General features: G+C 27.4%; 1 pseudogene; it reads right to left on the reverse strand.

Moving 5' to 3' along the window:
- The window catches only part of LOC119676354, a 71760-nt pseudogene that overhangs the window by 5717 nt on the left and 52995 nt on the right, over positions 1-13048 (reverse strand).

The raw sequence follows: 13048 nt of genomic DNA on the forward strand, positions 1-13048 counted from the left end.
GTTTCAAAATGCATAACTTCCTGAAAGTGATGTCTTTTCTTAGAAAACGAGATACGGGCAAATTATTCCATTTTTGACGTGAAAGAAAATTTTACCTTAAAACAACATTCTGTAATCGAAATCTATATTAAAAATCGTTCTATCTAAATATATGATAATACGAGTATATTTATACGAGTTATATTTAAAATTTTTGAAATTTTCGTGCAATAAATATATTTAATAACTATAGTCTTCTTCAAACTAGTGTTTAGCACAAAAAGTAGTAAAAAGGGTGTTATATATTCTTTCATAATGATTTACTATAGTATTTACTTAAAGAAATTGTTATAACCACAACAAAAAAAAAATAAATAAACCCAGAACGAAAACACTTTTAACAGTTAACTTGAGTGGAAAAGAATAATATCTGTGGATTTAAGTCTTTAGTTTCTTCCTAAGTACTAATTTTGCAATTTGTTTTCATTTTTCCCACATTTAATTTTAAGAACCCACAATGTGAAAGCCTGAAAGAAAGTACATTAAAACAATAAAAACCAACATCAGCAACAGAACATTTATCCCAGGATACGCTACATCCTCATACGAGTATGCAACAATTTTGTTTACATTCTCTGTCATTACAAAGAGTACGGTACGGCATGGTACGGTACGGTAAGATTCTCTTTATTTATATATGCAAGGATATGCAAGGATATAAGCATTCATGGCAGCATTTGCATACGAGCAAGCTAAAGTGGAACAATTTGCATAAAGCATATGAGAATGACATTGTGTGCAAATGTTTTTAAACACACAAAAACTTTTGTAAGTTTTGTTTTAATTGTTTAATTCAAAATGTACGTATTTCTCACAAGTTCTATTAGAGCATTTAAAAGTTAATGAAAATACTTTGCATTTAAAAATGTGAAATATTGCGTATAATGAAAAATAAAACTTTAGATGTGTGGTGCTTGTAATTCTGCAAGCTGGCAAAACACTTAAGCAAAGTAATTTCTATTTAAATTTATTTTCAAGTTAATTTGACTTTATGAATTATTTGTTTTTCAAAAAAAACTTAAAATAAAAAAAAATAATATTTTTTATAACAAAAACTTAGGTAAATTAAAACAGGGATTAAAAAAATTACTAAATAATATAAAATTTTATTTAAATATTAAAATATATAAAGGAGTTCCATGAGATAGTTGTTATATACAAATATAACAATTTTTTGAAGAGTATTGCATAAATATATATAAAGACAATTTAGAAATCCTAGAAGATTTTATAAAAAAATCTTAAAAAGGTATCTACAAGTTAGATGAAGGCAATTATTTTTTGAAACACAAGAAAAAATGAATATTTAACTGGTATGCTTCAAATAAATTTAATAAATTTAAATTTCAAATTAATTTTATAAAGCTATATAATAAAGTATATGTAATATATTGCATATATATATTAATAAAAAATGTTTTCAGATAAGTATTTGATTTTTTGGCGCTAAAAGTATCAAATTTATAAATAGTTTTTGTGTTTTTAATACAAAATACAATTACTTTATAGTCTCAGTAACCATTCTTAAAATCATAAAAAAACAAGCAATCAGGTTCTTACTAGTAGATAAATGTGAGAGAAAGCTCTTTTGTGAAAGAAAGCGCTTTTTATGAGTTGTGAACAAATTTCCGACTTCAAGTAATAAGGTATTAAGCCTAGATCACTGAGGCAAAATAAGTGTTCTTATATTATATAAAAAGGAGTGCTTATATATGATATAAAAATTATGAATTTTTTTTTATTTAAAAAAAAAATTTAATCAAAAACTGCATCTAGGATTGAAAAAAAAATAAAAAAATAAAAAATTTAGTTCTTCAACTATTCCGTAAAATTTAAAAAAATTGACTTTTACTATAAGCTAATAATTTTTTCCTTAATAAGGATATCTACATGAATCCATAATAAACAAAACAGTAGTTATATATATAGTACATATATACCCTTTTTTTAATATTGTTCCATCAATTCTCTCCACAGAACTCTCTCCACAAATTATTATGAATATTATTATGAATGTATTGGTTTCAATTTTATATGTTTTGATATTCTACTTTTGTATTTATCTAATTTTTTAACTATTATTTATATTATTTATTTATATTTTATATTAGTTTTTTTATTTTGATTTTGATTTCTTATTATTTTTTAATATTAGTATTGAAAAAGATACTTTCTTATTCTTCTATTATATTTTCTTATTCTATTATAAATTTATTATATCTACTACTAAAAATAATTATTTTTAAATTTTTACCATTGTGATTTGCTTAATATTAATTTATTGCAAAATAAATTGGAAGACACGATTAAAATATTCTTAACTTTCTTCAATAGGTTTCTGAATTAAACATTAATTTTACCATTTTTTAATACTCCATGCTTCAAATAAACTAAATTTTGAACTTGTTTAAGGTATTCAAACTTTAATATTATAATTCATTTTTATGACAACATTTCGCGTTATTCATTTGTTTGATATATTTTATAAGCACTTTAAAATTTCTCTTTCATTTGATATTTAGTAGCATTGCTTAATGTGTATCCGTAAGTTTCTCAGAGAATTTAACTATCTTTTCGAAAGGATTTATTTATTTGACTACATACTTAAATCATGCAAAATTTAAAAAAAATAAAAAGTTATTTCTAAAATAATGTGTACTGTATGATATAATAAATTTTAGTATAAGTATTAGAAATTTTAATTTAAAAAAAAATTTCAATAAGGTGTTAGAATTAATATATTTATAATATATAGGTTTATATGATATATATAGCTAAAAAATTATTTTCTGAATATTCTTCATTATGCTTACCCTTCTACTTGAACCTTCACGTATTAGTTGATCAGATTTCTGTGGACGTTGAACAACACAGTTACCTAAAAATGTAATGTAAATAAATTTTTATAATTTTATATAAAAAATTAAGTATTTATCAAATTTTACACAATTTCAATATAACGTTACATATTTCATAAGCAGAAATAAAAATGTGAATAATTATTGTTCACTTATAGCAAGTAATTAATAACAATATTTAAAAAAATTTTGTTTTAAATTTTATAAAAACTAATTATCAATAGTTATGTTTTCAGTTTGTAATAATTATTTTACTAAATATATACTATATACACGGAGGCTGTAATGTACTAATCGTTTTAAATCTGCAACTACAATTTAATTACATGCACGAAAATATTTGCCACCCTAAGAGTCTTTTGGTACGGTGTAAGCATGGAGCCTCCTTTCAGGGAGAGGACGTCTATATTCTCACACTTTATTGCTGCAAGCATGCATTTTCAGAAAAAAGAGGTCTATATACTTATATTTTGTCATGTTTCTATTAAGGTTATTTCAGCGAACTACATATTATTAAATTTTACTGTATTCTAATTCTAAAGTGTAGACGACATATTAATTCTAGTTCGGTTTTGTGGAGTAAGAAACGAGTATGCTAAAGAGCCAATGAGATTTTTGTGGCTCCATTATAAATTCCACTTTATACACTTCTGCTGCTGTCAATTGCAGACGGAGCCTAATTTATGCATGATGTTTGCCCTACGAAAAGAGATACCCGCTACATACAGCTAAACTAATCACAACATGGCTTTTATATTGCAAATCTAGAGCTACAAAGTGAATCTATAAGAACAAGATGAAAGTATGGTAAACAATATCGATTATAGCAGGAAGCGGGCTTACATAGTTTAGACTGTGTTTGTAAATCGTAGTTGCTGGTTTACTGTAGAAACGTTCGAACATATAGTATGTCCATGTCCAGACTTATTTCCCTTTAAGTATATGGGTACGTTATCTAACAATAGAGATCAGCAAAAGAGTTGAGTTAATGAAAGTAACATTATTATAATTTACAATAACTATGTAACTTAGTTGGCGTATTCAATTTTAGATCAGTGCGTTAGGAATCTTTCTTGTTCTTGGCTACATTAAAGATATATATTGAGCTTGCATTTTTTATTGTTTCTTAATATATGTAGATGTCACTAATTGTGGTATTTATTAATTATCGATTTTATCAAAAATACATTCTCTGTTCATCATAAAGTTATTAATTTTACATAGTTCAATTACTTACGGTCTTTATAAATTTGACTTGTTGAGAAAGTTTATTCTTTATCTTTTCATCTACTTCTAATAATTTTGACTAATTTTTATAATTTTTTACGATTCTCTAAAGCAGTGCTTTCGAACCGAACCACAGCTCATGTTTTGTGTAATGAGACCTCAATTGTTAGAGACTAAGCACAAAAAATTTCCAAAAAATTAATTACCTATTTTATAGTCTATATAATGTAAGTAAACACTTATATAATTCATAATACATTATACCAAAAAGCATAGAGCATATTAATCATACAGTTTATTATTCTTAAAGCTTGTGGTCCCTTCTCAAAGCAAAAATATCTAAGTAGTCCTTAGTCAAAATAAGATTGGAAACCACTATTCCAAAGCATTATTAACTACAATTTTTGCATTTCAGAAAAAAAAAGTGTTTACTTTAAACATACTTAAAATTAAATTTAAATTAAAAAATACCGTTTATCGGTGTTGTCATAGTATTCGTATTTCATCATTTTACTAGTTTTGAATGATTTCATAGAAATTTGAAAATACCAACACTGATTAATTCAAAAATGCCATATATTTTCAAAAATATTTAATTAAATCCGCTCTAAAAACTAACAAGCTTTGCTGCATTATCTTCAAAAGTTGTTAAATTTCAGAATTCAGAATTCAGAATTCTAACTCCATACAGCAAGAGTTATTGTTTTGTTTATTCAAATTGATAAAGCTCCAGGACATTACTACATATCCATATATGTACATGATTTTCCATGACACTCCATATGAATACAAATATGACGGCATTATCAGCAATGCCAAATAATGAATGTGTATCATTCAACTTAACAATTTGTCATGGCATCATTTTTAACAGGACATGTGGACAACCATGGATTTCACTAGAAAAACATATATGCATAAATATTAGTGTTTGCATTTATGACTTCGTATAGACCAAATAAGGCTTTCCTACTAAATATCATGTCATTTTCTTTGTTATTGTTATTGTTGTTTGGGTATTTATATCTAGAATTATGTTACTGATAAATGTTAATTACACTAAAAAGTTATTGTCGCTATAAAGTACAGACAACAATTTTTATTGACACATTCATATATGTAAATATGAGAACTAAAAAGATACGCTTACAAATTGGATTGTAAATTCTAGTCATAATAATTGACACTACGAGTATATCATGAAGTTTACGACTTCATTTTGTGTTATGACTGTACATATATGTTTATATATATCTCATATAAATGTATACAAAAGTAGCAGTATTCTGATTGGACTTACTTAGAAGTAAACCACTAATAATAAGTAAAGTTGTTTTAAAATAAATATTATTTTATGTATATTTATGTTAAGGAAATGGATTGTGAATAATATTATCCAAGAAAAATAGTTTTCTATGTTAATTCCTGGCGTTACTTTAAGTGCAAACATTTAGTAAGAGACAGACGAAAAGAAATAGCATTTTCATTTTAATATTATTAATATTAAATCTTATTAATAATATAATATTATTATTCATTAATATAATATATTTCATTTCCATACAAATCCAAGCACAAAAACATCTTAGTGATTCAGTATGTGGAATGCCTTTGGAGATCTATTGTGAAAAACCGGTAGGAGAGACATAAAAATTCTCCGAAAACATTCCTAATCAAAAATAGTAACCAAAAAAATTATTTAGTCCTATTGTACCACTTTTTCATAATAATCACAAGTATACAAAAATATCTACATACTACATCTACATCTACATACTATATGATTTTTAATTCAACTGAATATAATATATTAAATAATTTAAAGCTATTTACTCTTCTGATTGTGAAGTATTCAGACCTCTGAAATAGATACATAAGCTCCTGGAAAAGTATATGACAAGGAGAGTTAAGGAAGAGGTCCGAAATTTAACCAACTGTAGAATAGCTAGATCATATGTAAACATAAAGAAGATAAAAAGTACACTGAAAATGTTATATGTTATTATTTAGCCGAAAGAACTGTAACTCGTTAATTGGTGTATTGACGGTCCTTTGTGTAGTCGCATCACACGCGTACAAACTAAACGTAATTTACAGCGATGATTGTACGAAATGCAACGAGCTAGATGCAAAGGAAACTTTAGAGCATCTACAGTGTAACTGCCCGACTCTCTCGAGAAAATATTAATTATTAAGAACATTTATTGGTGTATTGATAGCTCATTATTTGGTCATATCACATGAGCCAAACTAAACTTAATTCGGAGCAATGCTTGTAGGTAATGTAACAAGCCGGATGCAAAGGAAACTTTGGAGCATCTACTGTGTAACTGTCCGGTTCTCTCGAGATCTCGACAAAAAAACTTGGGGGCTGTCAGTTTTATAGTATTGAAGCTCACTCCTAAGCTTGCCGTTAAACTCTTAATACAATTTACTAATAACACGCTCCCCCTGAGTGATGCAAACTATCGTTAGAAATAAGACTCTGTTCTGGTATTGCAATGGACCTTAATAGTATTCGCATGGTCTTTTGGCGTGTCAGTAAAATTTAACTTACTTTTTTGTTTAACTTTTTCTAAAATACTGAGGGGTGAACAATAATGGTTCAGTATTTAAAAATATATACTTCAATAATTTATTACGGTTATTTCGTAACAGAGTACTTTAACCTGGAGAGATATTTCTTTGGTCCGAAAAATTAAAAAAAGATATAAAATTTGTAAGGTCCATTTTGAATATTTACCGGTATACAAAGTATTAAAGGCAACTCTACCTAAAGCACTGTATCAAGAAAGTCATAATATCTCAATCCAATGAGTGAATTGTTTACAAGTTGATTGTAAATTGTATTTTAAATTGATATATGTAGGCACTTAAAAGGGGCTTAAGAGTTATATTGGCCCAAACAAATTTGCTCCAAAAACCATTTACTCACAAGTGCTGGTACATTTATTTGCTAATTTTTCCCTATTACTCTATTAATTTCAAACAATTATTGATAACATTATTGAATTCATAAATAAATTATTTATTTACTATTTTAAGTTTAATGAACATAATTTTACTTGAAACCACATATCCAAGGTTCATCTTATATATTATTTATACTAACACGTCAACTATTTTCTAAATAATGAAATTATTTCTAAATTCTTTTTTAGATATTTGTCATTTATTACGAGTGTTTCTTTTATAGATTTGGCCTTAAAACTGTTTTATTTTTAGTTTTTCCCCATATGAATTGAATTAGAAAATTTCGTGTGATTCATGTCAAGGCTGGACAATTTGTGTTATTGGGTTAATAGCTCCTTTTCAAAGCAAATAAAACGTATGTGCTCAGCATGTGCAGCAAAATAATGGAATAGTAAAAAAAACCTATTCGTAAAAGTACTTAATGATTCGAAAATTTTAAAACAATTATTAAGAATTAGTAAGTAACTACAGCGAGGCACGCACAAAGCAGCACCAAATTGCATGAAAGCAAACAAAAAGGAATATTAAATAGAAAAATATAAGCACACTATGTCCCTAATGTCCAAGTCCAAGTAATTATACTGAAATCCAAAAACAAACCCATTTGCATTTTAAATCATATTTGCATGCATTTCATGGACATTTTCATGAAAATATAAGCGCAGGGATCTGAATGCAAAGTACCTGAAATAACAAGTGCAGCGGAAGGATTATGTGCATCTAAGTTCTATCGGTCGGTTGGTTGTGCTTCAGTTACTAAACGAAGTACTTTCAGTTTATACCACTACATTTGCATTGGAATGCATTGTTTTTATGCATTTGAAATTCATTTAGAATAATATAAAATCTTACGGCAAGGATAATCGGATTTTCACATCAAATAAAAACAAATTAAAGAAATATTCTGCTTTTCAAATTTTCAAAACATGATAAGATTCTTAATACGAATGAACTTTTTAAATAACAAATTTTTTAATTATAACTTTTGTTCACACAATTACTGCACTGAATATATTTATTAAAATTTTTTATTCATTATTTTTAAAATAAAATATATTCCAATGTAGAGAAATATTTCTATATATAATTCTAATCAAACTTAAAGTGCATGTGTTTAACTTGTATTTGATTTCAGGCGAGTGCAATTTATATTGCTGTCAACGTAAATGTACTGGCAACCACAAATGCCGGAAATATGTCTATATTGGTTAATAATATTTTGACAATATGTACGTTATAGCATCCAATATTTCGTTCAACTGAGATACACACTTACACAAAAGCACGGCTACGTGCTAGTAGGCGCGCTCTTACTTGACAAATGTGTATAAAATATTTATAAATATATAAACTGTAACTGCCTGATGTACTTACGTGGGGCTTGCGTTGTTGTTGTGGTCATCATTGTTGTGGTAGTTGTGGTTGTCGGTTCCGTTATGCTGATGCCCACAAATTCCGTTGTTTCGATTTGCTCGACAAAAATCATTTGATCATCGAAATCTGACACACCATTACCTTTGCCATTAGCTTTTCCATTACCTTTTGCACTATGGGAAACACCAATGCCGGCAATGGCTACATTACCACCACTGCCATTTCCACCGCCATTTTCATGTTGCTGTCCAGCTTTGACATTTTTGTTATTTTTTTGACCATGACGCATTGCACTGCCGTTGTTACCTCGATTTATAGAATCACCATTACCGTTGTGATAATCGTTACTTCCGGTATTTCCGTTTTCGTCGTTTCCGCTGTGCAGTGGTATTGAATCTGGTTGCTCAATATAATTGTGTTCCATCGAAGTTGGTTCCGATTTCTCTTTTGGCTGATTTATGATTTTACATATTTTTATTTGTAGATTTCAGTGTGTAATTTTTTTTTTGTTGTTATTTAAAACCAAATATATCCATTTATGGTGGTTGCGTTATGAAAGAAAAATTTTAAAAAGAAAGAAAAAAAGTTTATTAAGTTATATGAGCAAATGAAAATGAGCAAAAAGTAAATACATATTTTTTTAAGGTGGAAATAAGAAAAAATTCACTGCTTTTTTTATCGCTCAATAATCAGGATCAATATGCAAATATTATATCTTAAACAATAAGAATAGAAAAATGAAATGCTTTTTTAAAATTAAATGATATAGTCAAAGCCCACAGTCAAATATAACAAAGACTAACATTTTTTCGTGAGCTGAATTTATATTGTTTATAGTCAATGAACTGCATACAAATAGGATACCATTATTAATAAAATAATAATAAAATCCGAAAACACTTTATGGAAGTATCAAAATTTTAGAAACTTGTGATAGAAGTCAAGAACAGACAAGAACAGATAACTTTTTTGTTTTTTAAGATTTCTATGATCGGTAACTACATACAGACCCGAATGGAGGACCATTCTGTGGAGTTAATTTCTTCCCACACATTTAGAAAAAATGGGACTTTCGCTTATAAGGGTTTTTAATCTAAAATGATTTAAGGACCGTTAACTAAAAATAATTTAACAATATCATATATATTATACATATATATATATATTATATAGCATTATAATATATATAATGTTATATATGTAATAATATTATTATAAACTTATATATATATTTTATAATATTGTAACGTATATGATAATATATGTATATAGCTTATATTATACATATAACAATATAAGTTAACAATTGTCTTGGTACAATTGTTGTATTATTTAATTTTTCTGTCTTCTATGAAGACTTTATCCACAAAATTAAATAAAACACGATAGCTTACTATGAAGCGCTTTTCTAAAAGAAATATGATCTTATGCTGACGTAGTGTCTGGAAATTAGTTACATATCGAATTTTTTATTATTAATATTTTACAATTGATATGTTGAGTATGTTGAATAACATGTTTAAATAAATATAATATTTATTGAAAAATATATTATCCGCTGACACCAGTAAATCCGCGGCGCTTCAATGTTTACGTTGTTAACTTATATATACATATATGCAATTTATAATATATATAATATGGTTATTTATACTTTACTTTACTTATACTTTATACTACTTTATCTATTTTTTTATAAAAATAGATAAAGTAGTGTATATATTAGTCTGGTATGAATTTACCTTTGTATTATCAACGAGTTCTCTAAATATATGTGATGGTGGTTTTCTTGCTGTTTGTTTTGGTGGCATTCTGTGTGTAGTAGTTGTAGTCGATGTTGTAGCTGGAACTGGAGGTGGTGGCGGTGGTCTTGTTGTTGTTGTGGTCGTAGTAGTTGTAGTTGTTGTAGTAGTTGTAAGATAACCCAATTCAGCAAGACGTTTCATATGAAAATCTTTTTGTGCCTCAACTGAAATATAATTAAGGTATTGTTAATATATATATATATTTATATATATATATATTGTTAGAGTTATATGGAATGATAAACTTTATGAATTAAATTGTTTTATACACAAATATAAAATATTTTACAAATTCTTTAGGTTAGTTAGGTAAGTTGTAATATTAAAAATAATAAATATTATAGCGTAAAAATTTAAACTATTTTCTGTTTAAATTAAGATTGTGGGAAATTTAACCATTATTTTTTGAAAATAAAGTGAATAAATTGAACCTTGGTGAAATAGCTTTTGAAGAGGAGAACAACAGATTGAACGTATAGTTAATTAATTTTTACTCATAATAATACATTTATTATACAATTATTTTCTTTTCATTCCTTTATGAATTTCATATTTGCTGTCATAAAGCTATATAGCATGTTCTTAAAATGTTCACTTTAATTATTTTTTGAAACTAAGATAGAATGAAGAACTTTTATGAAAAGAATTAATATACGACTAATGCTTATGTTGACGCATTTATTTTATGGGTTAATTAAACTCCCATCTATATCAATCAATTACTTACCCACACAAGGATTCAGCCATAACAAACGTCGCCAACCAATGCATTGGTACATGTATTGCGGATCAGCACCTTGACAGGCGCAAGTAGTACGAAGCATTGTACCCAATATGCCAATCATGGCAATGCGGCAGCCACTGGGTCGCCCAGCGCATTTTTTTGTTACACTATCTACAGCGCACGCCTGCTCGTAATACTCCAACTTTAATCTGGAAAACACAAAACAAAGTGGCAATATTAACTTTAACGGCAAGCATTGATGGAATAATAATGACTTTCACATTTTGTTAACCGCACTTGGTATTGCAATTGCCAGTTAGTTGCATCCGTAAATAAAATCCTAACAACAACAAAGGAATATAAAAAGATATACTATCTTGTATAACAAGTATCAGTCACATGTTAGCCAAGCACATAAAAACTCAATTTAAAAACTTCAGAATAAAATTCGGAAACATAAAAGATTTTAATTGCCATGTCATCGACTTAAGTACACTGCAATTAAAATCAAATTGAAATTTTCAACGTTTGTCCTTGTCAAACATTTTCTCAACATTAAACACTAAAACAAAAAAAAAGAATATAATAGAGAAATTTACAAAACAGCAATTAAGTTTTTCTTGTTTTTCTCAGTGTGCTGAGTTAGGGTAGCACAAAAATGAAATGAAAATTGGGAAGACATTTTGGGTACTCCAACAGCACTGAAATGAGTACGTTTACTAGAACCTGTGACTGCACTCATATTGGGTTTTATCAAGGATCTTTCCGTTGGTGTGGCTTAGTTCAGAAACGCTCACATTGTTCATCTGCTGGTAACTATGTCATTTACATTGTCAGACAATGCTGCAAAGTGATTATTGTCGTACTTCATTTTTACTTTTTCCGGTATTGAAACTAAAAACTGTGGATCATCTCTTCATAGAGTAGGTGGCAAGTAAAATCTTAGTTACATGCATCAGTTTTTGTACTTGTATTCCTTTGTTAGGTAAGTAAAATTTTATATTTGAAGGGTACCTGTAATGTTTTCGGTGTCCTCTGGCTATGTATTTGTCAAATAAATTGCTACTCTGTGCTGTTTGCTTCTGTTGCAAGTTGTTAATCCTTGTTCGCATTGCTTGTGAAATTTTTAATCAACTGAGATTGATCTATTCCATTTTTGCTTCAATTTAAGGCAACATTTTATCTTGTTTGCTTCAATTGCATTCTAACTAATGAAGGTTAATTCTTGTTCACCTCTATTTTGCATTCTGCTTACATACATTTTTTAATGGGCAAGTGAAAATCTAAAAGTCAATCAATTTTTTTGAAAGTCAATAAAGTAGATTTTGCCTAAGACTTTGAAAGTTAATTGTTTTAGAAATGCATTAGAAATTTTGAATTTAAGATAAAAACTAATATTATTGGCAATAATTCGATTACATAGGAGCAGCTTTAGATTAGCTATAGTATCATCAAAGTAATTATTGAGTTGTTACTTAAGATTATGAATTAAAATTGATGTGTTCAAAAAGTAATAGGAATTTTGAACTATACATAGCATGTATCTTATTTATCAAAAGACTCCTTATTGTGTATTGCTTGTATTACCAGTATTGTATATGTTAAATTTTATATAGCTGCGATGGTTAATTTGGTTTTGCTGCTGAAATAACCAAGACAAACATAGGGGGAGGACTTCTTATCGGATCAGACAGTTTGTGTGAAATTTTCCACACAATTATTTTTATTATTATAACACAAACTAGTCACGGAGGCGGAAATATTATATCGTATCTGTTCTTAACAGCTTAACGTTTGATAGACTCTCAATTGGTGGACAGTGCCAGCATACAATCATCAGGTTAAAAATAACACAAAATTTTCAAAGAAATAGTAAAGTAAGTGATTAATACATTTTTTAAAAATACTTTTACTATATAAATAGTCTCATTGATTTGAAAATAAAATTTAATGATAATTTCAAATCGAAAATAAATATTGAATATTTTTCTGATATATTTTTCGAAATATCATTCAATGGCAATGTCATAAAATGCGTTGAATGTCAG

Source organism: Teleopsis dalmanni, chromosome 2 (assembly GCF_002237135.1).
Source record: "Teleopsis dalmanni isolate 2A chromosome 2, ASM223713v2, whole genome shotgun sequence".
NCBI lineage: Eukaryota > Metazoa > Arthropoda > Insecta > Diptera > Diopsidae > Teleopsis > Teleopsis dalmanni.